Raw genomic sequence first — 12612 nt, 5'->3', positions numbered from 1 at the left:
GAGCCCCTTCGATTGCTGGATTCCTGGCTTTTAGATTCCTAAAGCTTTCCCTTACTGCACAGAGATGCTATCCCTACAGCTCCTGTCTCTAAAATGGCCGCTGAGCTCCATGCATAGACTTTTATTGCAGGCTTGAGCCCGCCCCTATGCTGCCTCCCGATTGGCTGGGAGAGCCGTTTGCAAGGCATTATGGGGTAGCCTGATGTCAGGTGATATTTTGAAATCCTCCATTTTAGATCTAACATGTGGCAGGCCCCAAAACCGGTTTGGCCGAACCCGGTGAAGTTCGGATTCGCTACTAACCGAACTTTTCACGATGTTCGGACCGAAACCGGGTTCGGTTGTCCTGGTTCGCTCATCTCTACATAAGACATTCTGATAGGGCAGTAGATATGGTGCCCGCATTCAAGGCCTGTCACTGTATGTTAAGAAGCGAGGTACTAAAAGAAGAGAGGGGATTAAAAGTCAACTTCTTATAACAAGTGGGATTCCTTAGTTGGCGATACGCCTCCCTTTCATACATGTCTCTTGGCCAGACCACTATATTACCACCCTTGTCAGCTGGTTTGTATACAGTGTCTTTGAGAGATTTTAATCTTTTCAAACTGCTCAGTTCAGCGACAGTCAGATTGTGATGTCTAATACCCATAGATATCTTTTCCAGATCTTGGGAGACCAATTTGACAAATAGATCAACCGCCGGACATATAGCGAATAGGGGAAATCTTGTTGATCGTTTCCTTATTGTTTGCGGAATCATACCTGTATCAGGGTTCTCTTGTTCATTATGTAGTTGTTGTAAAGACTGAAGTGCCTCTCTCTCCTCTGGTGTATTAAAGATATTGTCATCCTTTCTATGGAACCATCTCTTAAAGATCAGTCCTCTAGCGAAGAGGTGCAAATCCTTCACTGCTGTAAAGGCATCAAAGTGAGTTGAAGGTGCAAATGTTAACCCACTTGACAGTACCCCAATATCAGTGGGTGACAAATAATGACTGGAGAAATTTATAACCTAAGAATTAATTAATTATTTAAACACAGGTATAAATGTATATATATATATATATATATATATATATATATATATATATATATATATATATATATATATATCCTCTGATGTACACAACCATATATCACATTATCCCATTTTTAGCGACTATTTTTCCGTCGTCTTACACAGTTTTGTGATGTTTCTTGTGGTTTTCTTTACTCATATTTTATCTTTATTTTTGGTTTTCTCACTTTTTGCATTGATAATAAATTTCTCTCCTCCGGTAGCGGATTGTCATTACATTGAATTATGTTTCCTTATTGATGTTTTTCAGTTTGTCACCTCATTATATTTATTTATTCACTTTCATAGTCTGATATGCTCAGATATGCAGCGCACAAGTATGAGCATGTATATATATCTCACATATATTGTTTTTAAGTGTAACTTTTTATATTCTCCATTACTTGAAACATCTTAAACAAATAAAATTTTATGTGCCTTTATGAATTTTTCATGTGCACTTATAAAAATGTTATTTTTCATTAATTCTATGTAGTGTCACATTATGTATGTGTTATAGATGTGTAAATATATATTTTTTGGAAACAACGTATTGATTTGTATGTTCAGTTGATTCAATTGACTATTTTACTCTTTATTGAATATGTATAGATGCTTTATGCAATAATGGTATGCAACACCAATTTTTATTGTGGGTTTATTCAATTTAGATACTTTTCCTTCTTTCCCCTTTTATAATTAGTGTAGGGATAGATTATAGATCCATAAATATACAATAACAAGTCCCTGTTTCCCACCTTCTTGCATTGCCCTCTTTTCTTATGTATGCATCCATCAAATGTTTTCTGTGTCACGAACGATCCCCTGCATCCTACCTTATGCGCATGCGCGGTCTCGCAGTCCGTGTCTCCACCTCCCAGGCCAGACCAGATTGCGGAACACGTGTTTCTGACGTCTTCTGCTTCCGATGCAGTGCCCTCGATGTTGACGCATCGGACTGTGATGCCGTGGATGATATTTTATTAGACCTTTCAAAACTCCTTACCTGTGATTGGTTGATGGGGATTTAAAGGGCTTGGGTTCTCTTCTTGACACCACCCCCAGACGAAGGCTTCTGGGCCGAAACGCGCGTCGGGTTTGACGCCAGATACGGTGACTCTTGAGATGGGTAAGAGATCTTCTTGTGCATTATAACAGACCTTTATATATGGTGTGTATACACCTCTGCTAAATGTATTTACTACTGTTATGGGCAAGTTCTCATATGCATCATGTAGAGGCGAAACATGGTGAATATATCTTTGTTGCATCCATTATTGAACCACCATATGTTTATATACATTTGGCTGCTGGAATTACCTTTCAAATATAGTCCATATACAAAAGGCTGAGTACGTTTTCTTACTCCTTTATGCTGTGATAAATATATATACATAGGTGTAATGTGCTATAGTCTTGTCCTTTCTGGTTTATACAGCGCCATTTTCTGTACTGTATTATCTGGTTGTCTATCCACACTGTGGCAATCATCTCTATGTTTATAATGTGTTTTGTTAATTTTAATTGATCTAATAAATTTATATTGCTTTAATTCATTTTTGGTGTGTCAGACTCCAATCTTTAGGTTTTGTTTCAAATCACTGGGTTTCACCGTTACCACCCTGTTCAATATGGGCTTTTGTGCCCGGTTCCCTACAGACATCATACATCAATTGGAATGGATATTTACAATGAATATTCTAGGGATTCTCTTGGTCGTCTCCACTTAGGAATAGTATTGGTATTATCTGTTTTTCTTGCAATTTCTGGGAGGTCCACCAGCATGGACTTTAAAGGGAATGTGTTGCCAGAAAAACATGTTTGTTTTTTTTAAATTAAACATTTCGTGTGTGGGTGATTAAACATTGTTCAAATTTTATTTATTTTTTTCACGAGTCAGGAAATATTATAAATTAATTCTAATTTATAATATTACCCATTTTTGGTCACTAGATGGAGCTATTCCCAAAATTGCAGCATTGCAAAATTGGGTAAAAAGCCCTCGCTCTAGTGAGCTCTCAGCATCCCCCCCCTCCTTTATCCTGGCTAGTGCTGGGATAAACGAGGGGTTTGAACGGTGTAACCTCCTACACTGTGTGTCGCCATTTTTTTTAGCTAACACACAGTGTAGTAGGTTTACATACAGTAGTAAACACATACAAACACGAACATACATTGAAATCTCTTACCTGCTCCTGCCACCGCGGCTCCCTCCGGCCCGTCCGCTTCGTTTGCTGCCGCTGGTCCAAGTGCACAAATCCGGAAGCCGCGACCGGAAGTAGTAATATTACTGTCCGGCCGCGACTTCCGGTCCACAGGAAAATGGCGCCGGACGGCGCCAATTTCGAATTGGACTGTGTGGGAGCGGCGCATGCGCAGTTCCCACACACACGCCGTACACTGAAGTCAATGGGACGGGAGCCGTTCGCAGTCCCTATGGGACTGTGGCTGCCGTATTCCATGTCTGTATGTGTCGTTAATCGACACATACAGAAATGGAACAAAAAATGGCAGCCCCCATAGGGAAGAAAAAGTGTAAAAATAAGAAAAAGTAAAACACAAACACACAAATAAATATAAACGTTTTTAATAAAGCACTAACATCTTTAACATATAAAAAAATAATTTGTGATGACACTGTTCCTTTAAGGCCAGGGAAAGAGCCTGGTTGACCAAGATAGATACAGTCTTTAGAGATGAACCCACAGTGGGAGATCCTGACACCCGTGGAAATTTAGCTGCTACTAAAAATAGTTTAAAATCACTGTTCCACAAACGTACGAAAACATGGTGGAATAAGGCTTTTTTGGAAAAGTACCTACAAAGGGGCCTTATACCCAGGGGTCTTCGGATTCAAGTGTTTCCGTCTCTCAACAGTTTAGATGATGGTTTTATTAGTAGATGGGAAGAGAATTGTAGGGCCTCATCCCAGACTTTCATGGAATTACTACTAGGTCTTGATAAGCAGTCTCTTGAAGCATTAGATACTGAAATTGAAAAAGTGCAGACTCAACTGAAAGGAAAATTGAGCGATGATGAATGGAAAAGTACTTTCCAACAACTCGATTCAGAAATGGATAAATGGGAGAAAAGCATACAAGATATTAAGAGTCGCAAATTTCAGCGGGATTTAAATGATAAAGTGACAAACCGGATGTATAAGTGGCAACATTCCAAACAGCTTAGTGGGGATATCAGTAGATCCCCTTCAGTGTCCTCAGGGAGTTCTATTTCAGAACCCGAGGACAATATACAGAGAGGTAGAACATGAAGTGGCATGGATTATAGAAGACATAATACATCCAATCAAAGGGGCCGGCAGAGGTATCGCATGGATGAACGACGCATGCAATCATATGGCTATGACCCCCCTAATAGACAAAGAGGAGAAGTTCGGCGCAATCAAATGTCCGACAATCAACGAATGAAGGTAATAAATTTATCCAGTCATTATTTGTCACCCACTGATATTGGATTACTGTCAAGGGGGTTAACATTTGCACCTTCAACTCACTTTGATGCCTTTATAGCAGTGAGAAGGATTTGCACCTCTTCACTAGAGGACTGATCTTTAACCCCTTAAAGGAACAGTGTCATCACAAATTATTTTTTTATATGTTAAAGATGTTAGTGCTTTATTACAAACGTTTATATTTATTTGTGTGTTTGTGTTTTACTTTTTCTTATTTTTACACTTTTTCTTCCCTATGGGGGCTGCCATTTTTTGTTCCATTTCTGTATGTGTCGATTAACGACACATACAGACATGGAATACGGCAGCCACAGTCCCATAGGGACTGCGAACGGCTCCCGTCCCATTCACTTCTGTGTACGGCGTCTGTGTGGGAACTGCGCATGCGCCGCTCCCACACAGTCCAATTTGAAATTGGCGCCGTCCGGCGCCATTTTCCTGTGGACCAGAAGTCGCGGCCGGACAGTAATATTACTACTTCCGGTCGCGGCTTCTGGACTTGTGCACTTGGACCAGCGGCAGCAGACGGAGCGGACGGGCCGGAGGTTGCCGCGGCGGCAGGAGCAGGTAAGAGATTTCAATGTATGTTCGTGTTTGTGTGTGTTTACTACTGTATGTAAACCTACTACACTGTGTGTTAGCTCAAAAAATGGTGACACACAGTGTAGGAGGTTACACCGTTCAAACCCCTCGTTTATCCCGGCACTAGCCAGGATAAAGGAGGGGGGGATGCTGAGAGCTCACTAGAGCGAGGGCTTTTTACCCAATTTTGCAATGCTGCAATTTTGGGAATAGCTCCATCTAGTGACCAGAAATGGGAAATATTATAAATTAGAATTAATTTATAATATTTCCTGACTCGTGAAAAAAATAAAACAAATTTGAACAATGTTTAATCACCCACACACTAAATGTTTAATTAAAAAAAACAAAACATGTTTTTCTGGCAACACATTCCCTTTAATGATCGGACCGGTTTGGACCTTAAAGGGAACCTGTCACCAGTATTTCACTTATGAAACCAGCAATACCTGGTGGTAGTGGGTGAAAAATCATTTCTATATAACCTATAATTGTCTTCTTAGTCGGCTCTGTAGCTTTAGAATTCAGTTTTTTATAGTTCACACACTGTATGCTAATGAGCAGAAAAGAGTCAAATCTTCATTTGAAAAGAGTCAGATCTTCATTCCTCAAGTCTTTCAGAGTTCAGAGACCCCGCCTCCTTGCTTTTGATTGATAGCTCCTCGCCTTACCCCAGCACTGAAAATCCTGCGCTTGTGCATTGATGTCCTATTCTGGTGTGTGCGCACAATGGAACACCGGATTATTACGATAAAAGGCGCAAAATGTTTGCAGACCGTTACTTACAGTCGGAGGAGGAGTTTAGGAGAGGGGATAACGGCAATGAACTTTTGATAGCAGCGGCCAGTGAGGCATAAGTAAAGTTCAATAGGTGAAATGCTGGTGACAGGTTCCCTTTAACCCCTTCCCGCAAAATCACGTACAGTTACGTCATGGGAGATGGACTGTTCCCGCATCTCCACGTAACTGTACGTCATGGAGATGAAGTTGGCTCAGGAGCTGAACCAGCGACATCACCGCCGGGTGACAGCTGTATGTTACAGCTGGCACCCTGAGGTATCGGCCTCCGATCCGAGCGATTAACCCCTCACATGCTGCGTTGAATAGTGATCGCAGCATGTGAGGAGTTTATAGCCACCGGCGCCCCAGCAACGTGATCGCTGGGTTGCCGGTGGCTGCAAAGGCGATCGGAGGGCTAATGCTTACCTCCCGGTCCGCCAGCAACGGAATCCTCCTATGCCCCGTAGTTCGGCGGGGCCCAGGAGGCTTCCGGTACCATCGGCAAGATGGCACCGACTCAGCTTCCGGCTCAGAAGCTGAGCCGGCGTCATCAGCAGTGGGTGTCCGCTGTATGTTACAGCGGACACGCCGATCTATCGCCAGGAACCGGAGCTAGCTCCGATTCCTGGCATTAACCCCTTCGATGCAGCGATCCATTGTGATCGCTGCATCCTAGAGGTTTGTAGCAAATCGGCAGCCTTGCCACGCGATGGCAAGGCTGGCGACTGCTACCATGGCAACAGGAGCCCTAACAATGGACTCCTGTCTGCCATTACGTAAGCTGATTACTCCCCGCCCAGAGGCGGAGCCTGATCGGCTTGCTGTCAGTGAACAACTGACAGTTCTAATACATTGCACTACATAGGTAGTGCAATGTATTAGAACATTAAACAAACTGTTGGACCTTCAAGTCCCCTAGTGGGACTAAAGAAAAGTGTAAAAAAAAGTGTCAAAAAAGTAAAAATAAAAGTTGTAAAAAATACAATAAAAGTTTCAAATAATAACACAAAACACAATCGCCCTTTTTCCCTTATCAAGTCATTTATTATTGAAAAAAATAATAAAGCCATACATATTTGGTATCGCTCCGACCGTAACGACCTGAACTATAAAAATATTATGTTATTTATTCCGCACAGTGAACGCCGTAAAAAAAATAACTAAAAAATACTGACATAATTGCTATTTTTTGGTCACTTTGTCTTCCAAAAATTGAAATAACAAGTGATCAAAAAGTCGCATGTACCTAAAAATGGTACCTATAAAAACTATAACTCGTCTCGCTAAAAACAAGCCCTCATACAGCTCCGTCGACGAAAAATTTTAAACCGTTATGGCTCTCACAACTTGGCGACAGAAAAATCCCATTCTCTTTACAAAAGTTATTTTATTGTGCAAAAAGTTGCAAAACATAAAAAGTGCTATAAATTAGGTATCACCGGAATCGGACTGACCCGCAGAATAAAGGTAACATGTAATTTATAACACGTGGCGAACGCTGTATAAAAAGAACTAAAAAAATATGCCAGAATTGCTGTTTTTTGGTCACCTTGCCTCCCAAAAACAAAAGGATAACAAGTGATTAAAAAGTCGCGTGTACCCCAAAATGGTACCAATAAAAACTACAGCTCGTCACACAAAAAAAACAGCCCTCATACCACTACGTCTATGAAAAAATAAAATTAGTCAAGGCACCAATAAGCCAGGAAATAAAAATATGCAGTTGTGCCGGCCCGAGGGGAACGTTTCTTCTGTTTCAAGTGGCGAATTATCAAGGCCCCTAAAATTAGGGATCCAGGAAGGGGAGGGCCCAAACATATCTGCTGGAAGTGAGGGTGCCCGTATTATACCAGGACAACACTTTCCCAGCAAAATTCCCCAAACTTCAAAGGTGCGGAGTGCGGACCAAAAGAGGGATAAGTAAAGACCATTTATTAGTGCGACACCGGCCTGTGCAGAAAGGATTGTGTCACAGCATAACACACATCTATGGATTATTTTATTGTTTTTTTTTACCCCACTATACCACCTGACTATGCCCCTTATATACTCCGCCCGCCTTACATGTGCCCCCACATTATAAACGGAAACACCAGTAAGACTCCAAACAAAACTACTACAAGCAAAATCCACGCTCCAAAAGCCAAATGGCTCTACCTCCCTTCTGAACCCTACAGTGTGCCCAAACAGCAGTTTACTTCCACATATATGGCAGCGCCATACCCGGGAGAACCCTTTTAACAATTTTTGGGGTGTGTGTCTCCAGTGGCACAAGCTGGGTGCCACATATTGGCATATCTATTGAAAAACCATTTTCACTCTGCAACATCACGTGCACACCAATTTCTGCTAATCACCTGTGGGGTTAATATGCTCACTACACCCCTAGGTGAATACCTTGAGGGGTGTAGTTTCCAAAATGGGGTCACTTCTGGGGGGGATCCACTGTTTTGGTCCCACAGGGACTTTGCAAATGAGACACAGCGCCCAGAAACCAATCCAGCAAAATCTGAACTCCAAAAGCCAAATGGCGCTCCTTCCCTTCTGTGCCCTACTCTGGGCCTAAACAGCAGTTTATGACCACATATGTGGTATTGTCATACACAGGAGAAGTTGCTTTACAAGTGTTGCGGTGCTCTTTTACATTTATTTGTTGAGAATATGAAACATTTTCAGCTAAAACTACGTCTTATTGAAGAAAAAGGATTTTTTTTTATTTTCACTGCCCAATTCTAATAAAATCTATGAAACACCTGTGGGGTCAAAATGCTCACTACACCCCTAGATGGATTCCTCAAGGGGTGTAGTTTCGTGAATCGAGTCACTTTTGGGGAGTTTCCACTGTACTGGTACCTTAGGAGCTTTGCAAAAGTGACATGGTGTCAAGAAACCAATCCAGCAAAATCTGTGCTCCAAAAGCCAAATGGCACTCCTTCTCTTCTGATCCTTGCCGTGTGCCCAAACAGCAGTTTATAACCACAAATGGGGTATTGGCATACTCCAGAGAAGTTGCTTTACAAATGTTGGGGTTCTTTTATTCCTTTATTTGTTGAGAAAATGAAAAATGTTGAGCTAAAACTACGTCTTATTGGAAAAAAAGGATTTTTTTTATCTTCACTGCCCAATTCTAATAAAATCTATGAAACCCCTGTGAGTTCAAAATGCTCACTACACCCCTAGATGGATTCTTCAAGGGGTGTAGTTTCCTAAATGGAGTCACTTTTTTGGTGTTTTCACTGTTTTGGTCCCTTAGGGGCTTTGCAAATGCGACGTGGTCTCCGCAAACCATTCCTGCTAAATTTGAGCTCCAAAAGCCAAATGGCGCTCTTTCCCTTCTAAGCTCCGCTGTGTGTCCAAAAAGCCGTTTATGACCACATGCGGGGTATTGTTTTACTCGGGAGAAATTGCTTTACAAAAGTAGTGGTGCATTTTCTACTTTTAGTCCTTGTGGAAATTAGAAAAAATTAGCTAAACCTACATTTTCTTTGAAAGAATGTAGATTTTCATTTTCACGGCCTACTTTCAATAATTTCTGCAAAAAACCTGCGGGGTCAAAATGCTCACTATACCCGTAGATAATTTCCTCAAGGGGTATAGTTTCCAAAATGTTGTCACTTTTGGGGGATTTCCACTGTTTTGGTGCCGCAAGAGCCTTTCAGACCCGACATGGAGCCTAAAATATTTTATAATAAAAAGGAGGCCCCAAAATCCACTGGGTGCTCCTTTGCTTCTGAGGCCGGTGCTTCAGTCCATTACCGCACTAGGGCCACATGTGGGGTATTTCTAAAAACTGCAGAATATGGGCAATAGATATTGAGTTGCGTTTCTCTGGTAAAACTTTCTGTGTTACAAAAAAAATAGATGAGAAATGAATTTCTGCAAAAAAAAAAAGAAATTTGAACATTTCACATCTACTTTGCCTTAATTCCTGTGAAACATCTAAAGGGTTAAGAAACTTTCTAAATGCTGTTTTGAATACTTTGAGGAGTGAAGTTTTTAAAATGGGGTGACTTAGAGGGTTTCTAATATATAAGGCCCTAAAATCCACTTCACATCTGAACTGGCCCCTGTAAAAATAGCCTTTTGAAATTTTCTTGAAAATGTAAGAAATTGCTGCTAAAGTTCTAAGCCTTGTGATGTCATAGAAAAATAAAAGGATGTTCAAAAAACGATGCCAATCTAAAGTAGACATATGGGTGATGTTAATTAGCAACAATTTTGTGTGGTATTACCATCTGTCTTACAAGCTGATACATATAAATTTAGAAAAATGCAAATTTTTGCAATTTTTCGCTACATTTTGGTGTTTTTCACAATTAAATACTTAATGTATCGAGCAAATTTTGCCAGTAACATAAAGTCCAATGTGTCACGAGAAAACAATCTCAGAATCGCTTGGATAGGTAAAAGAATTCCGGAGTTATTACCACATAAAGTGAAACATGTCAGATTTGAAAAAATTGGCTGTGTCCTGAAGGCCAAAACAGGCTGTGTCTTGAAGGGGTTAATGACCAAGCCAGATTTGTTAAATCTGGTATGTCTGATATTATCAGAGAATAACTCTGCGAAAGTTTTGAATATCCAAGTAATTCTGACATTTTTTCGTCACATGTTGTACTTTATTTTAGTGGTAAAAGTAGACTGATACGATCTGCGGAAATTAATTAAAAAATAGAAAAATTAAAGAAATTCTGTAAAAATTATAATTTTTCCCTATTTTTAACTGCAATATGTCACATATGTACATACTGTACAATTTTTTTTTATTAAATATATATTTCCATCTTTTTACTCTATTTTGGCAGCACTTTTGAAAAAATATATATTTTTTTTAGCAATTTAGAAGACTTACAAATTTAGTAATAATTTTATACATTTTGAAGTACATTTTGTTTTCCTGCACCAAGCCAGGTTTTCAGAGGCTCATAGGTGTCAGAATGGTGGAAACCCCCACAAGTGACCCCATTTTGAAAACGACACCCCTTAAGGTATTTATTAAGGGGTGTTGTAAGTATTTTGACCCCACAGTTTTTTTTGTAAGAATTCATGCAAAGCAGGCTTAAAAAAATATAATTTCACTTTTTTCATAAAAGTATCACTTTGAAGACCAATTTCTTTGTAAAGCGATGATGAGAATGAAGAAACACACCACAAAATCTATCACCCTGTTTCTCCTGTTTTCAAAAATAGCCACATTGTGGCCCTAATGCGTTGCCTGGACACACGGCAGGGCCCAAAACGAAGGGAGCACCCGGAGACTTTCAGGACTCATATTTTGCTTGAAAATGTTTTAGGCCCCACTTTACATTTGGAGAGGCTTTGAGCTGCCAGAACAATAGAAACTCCCCATAAATGACCCCATTTAGAAACCTAGACCCCTTAAGGTATTTATCTAGGGGTATAGGAAGTATTTTGACCCCACAGTTTTTTGCTAAATTTAATACATAGCAGGTGAAAAAAAAAAATTCACTTTTTTCATAAAAGTGTCAGTTTGAAGACCGATTTCTTTCTAAAGCGAACATGAAAATGAAGAAACACACACCAAAATCTATCACCCGGTTTCTCCTGTTTTCAAAAATACTCCCATTGTTGCCCCAATCTGCTTATTAGACGTGTGGCTGTGCCAAAAAGTGAGGAAGAACCCTTTGGCTTTCAGGGCACAATTGAATAAATTCTAGGCCCCATATCATGCATTTAGAGGCATTGAGCTGCCTGAACAAAAAAAAAACAACACGCAGAAATGACCCCATTTTAAAAACTAAACCCCTAAAGGTATTCATCTAGTGGTGTAGTGAGCATGCGGACCAAAACATTTTTAAAGGAGGAAATAATGGGTATTATTTTAGACACTATTGGTATAGGTTTTCTTCAAATTCTTATTACGTTTCCAGATAAAATAGAGGAGACGTGGTAGAAGGTTATTTTGTTAGAAATATGCCACATTAATAAATTTGTGCGGCATACAAAAGAGAAGTGAAGTCGTGTATTCATAACGGATACATGTTCCTATAGACGTATTTGCCTGTACTTATAACTATGTCTAGCTGAAGAAGGAGTTGTCCCGCATCTGTGCCATTATGATGTCATTGTGGACAGAATTCTGTCCTAATATAAAATCAGTCAGAGAGGAAAAAATAAACTGTACTTTGAGTGATGAGCAATATCTTCAAACAAATGGCGGAAAATGTATCCAACTATGTTGCAAACTCGAGTCTGTTCACTAGATAGAAGAACACCTGCAGGGCTGCCATGACAAGGTGTTTTTTTTTTCAGTGACAGGTTGTACAACGTCTCTTTGGCTCCATCACTCCTTATGAGGGACGAATGTGCCAAGTGATGCAGTACACCATAACAGGCCCCTGCCCGGCAAGGTAGGAACCGCTATGTCCACAAAACAACCAATCACCTACAGAATATATAAAGGGGCAGTGTCCAAAACCATCTATAGGAACAGTAAAGGATCACTAATCCCCAAAATGATGTCAGTATTTCCAGAAGAACTGTAAGAAAGCCCATGGTGTATTGATAAGGAACAGCTCAATTATTAGAGATCCTCCAAAAAAAATAATATCATGCCCATATCATGGTACAGAATTAGGAATGCAACAGCTGTATGTGGCAGGACATAGTCATCAGAAAAAGGAAATACATCCTCAATTTATTCTTGTAACCATTGCTAAAATGCACGACTCCCACTAAGGCCTCATTTACAAGAGCGTGT

Source organism: Rhinoderma darwinii, chromosome 7 (assembly GCF_050947455.1).
Source record: "Rhinoderma darwinii isolate aRhiDar2 chromosome 7, aRhiDar2.hap1, whole genome shotgun sequence".
Taxonomy (NCBI): Eukaryota; Metazoa; Chordata; class Amphibia; order Anura; family Rhinodermatidae; genus Rhinoderma; species Rhinoderma darwinii.
The sequence above is the reverse complement of the archived record's forward strand: the minus strand, read 5'-3'. Positions refer to the sequence as shown.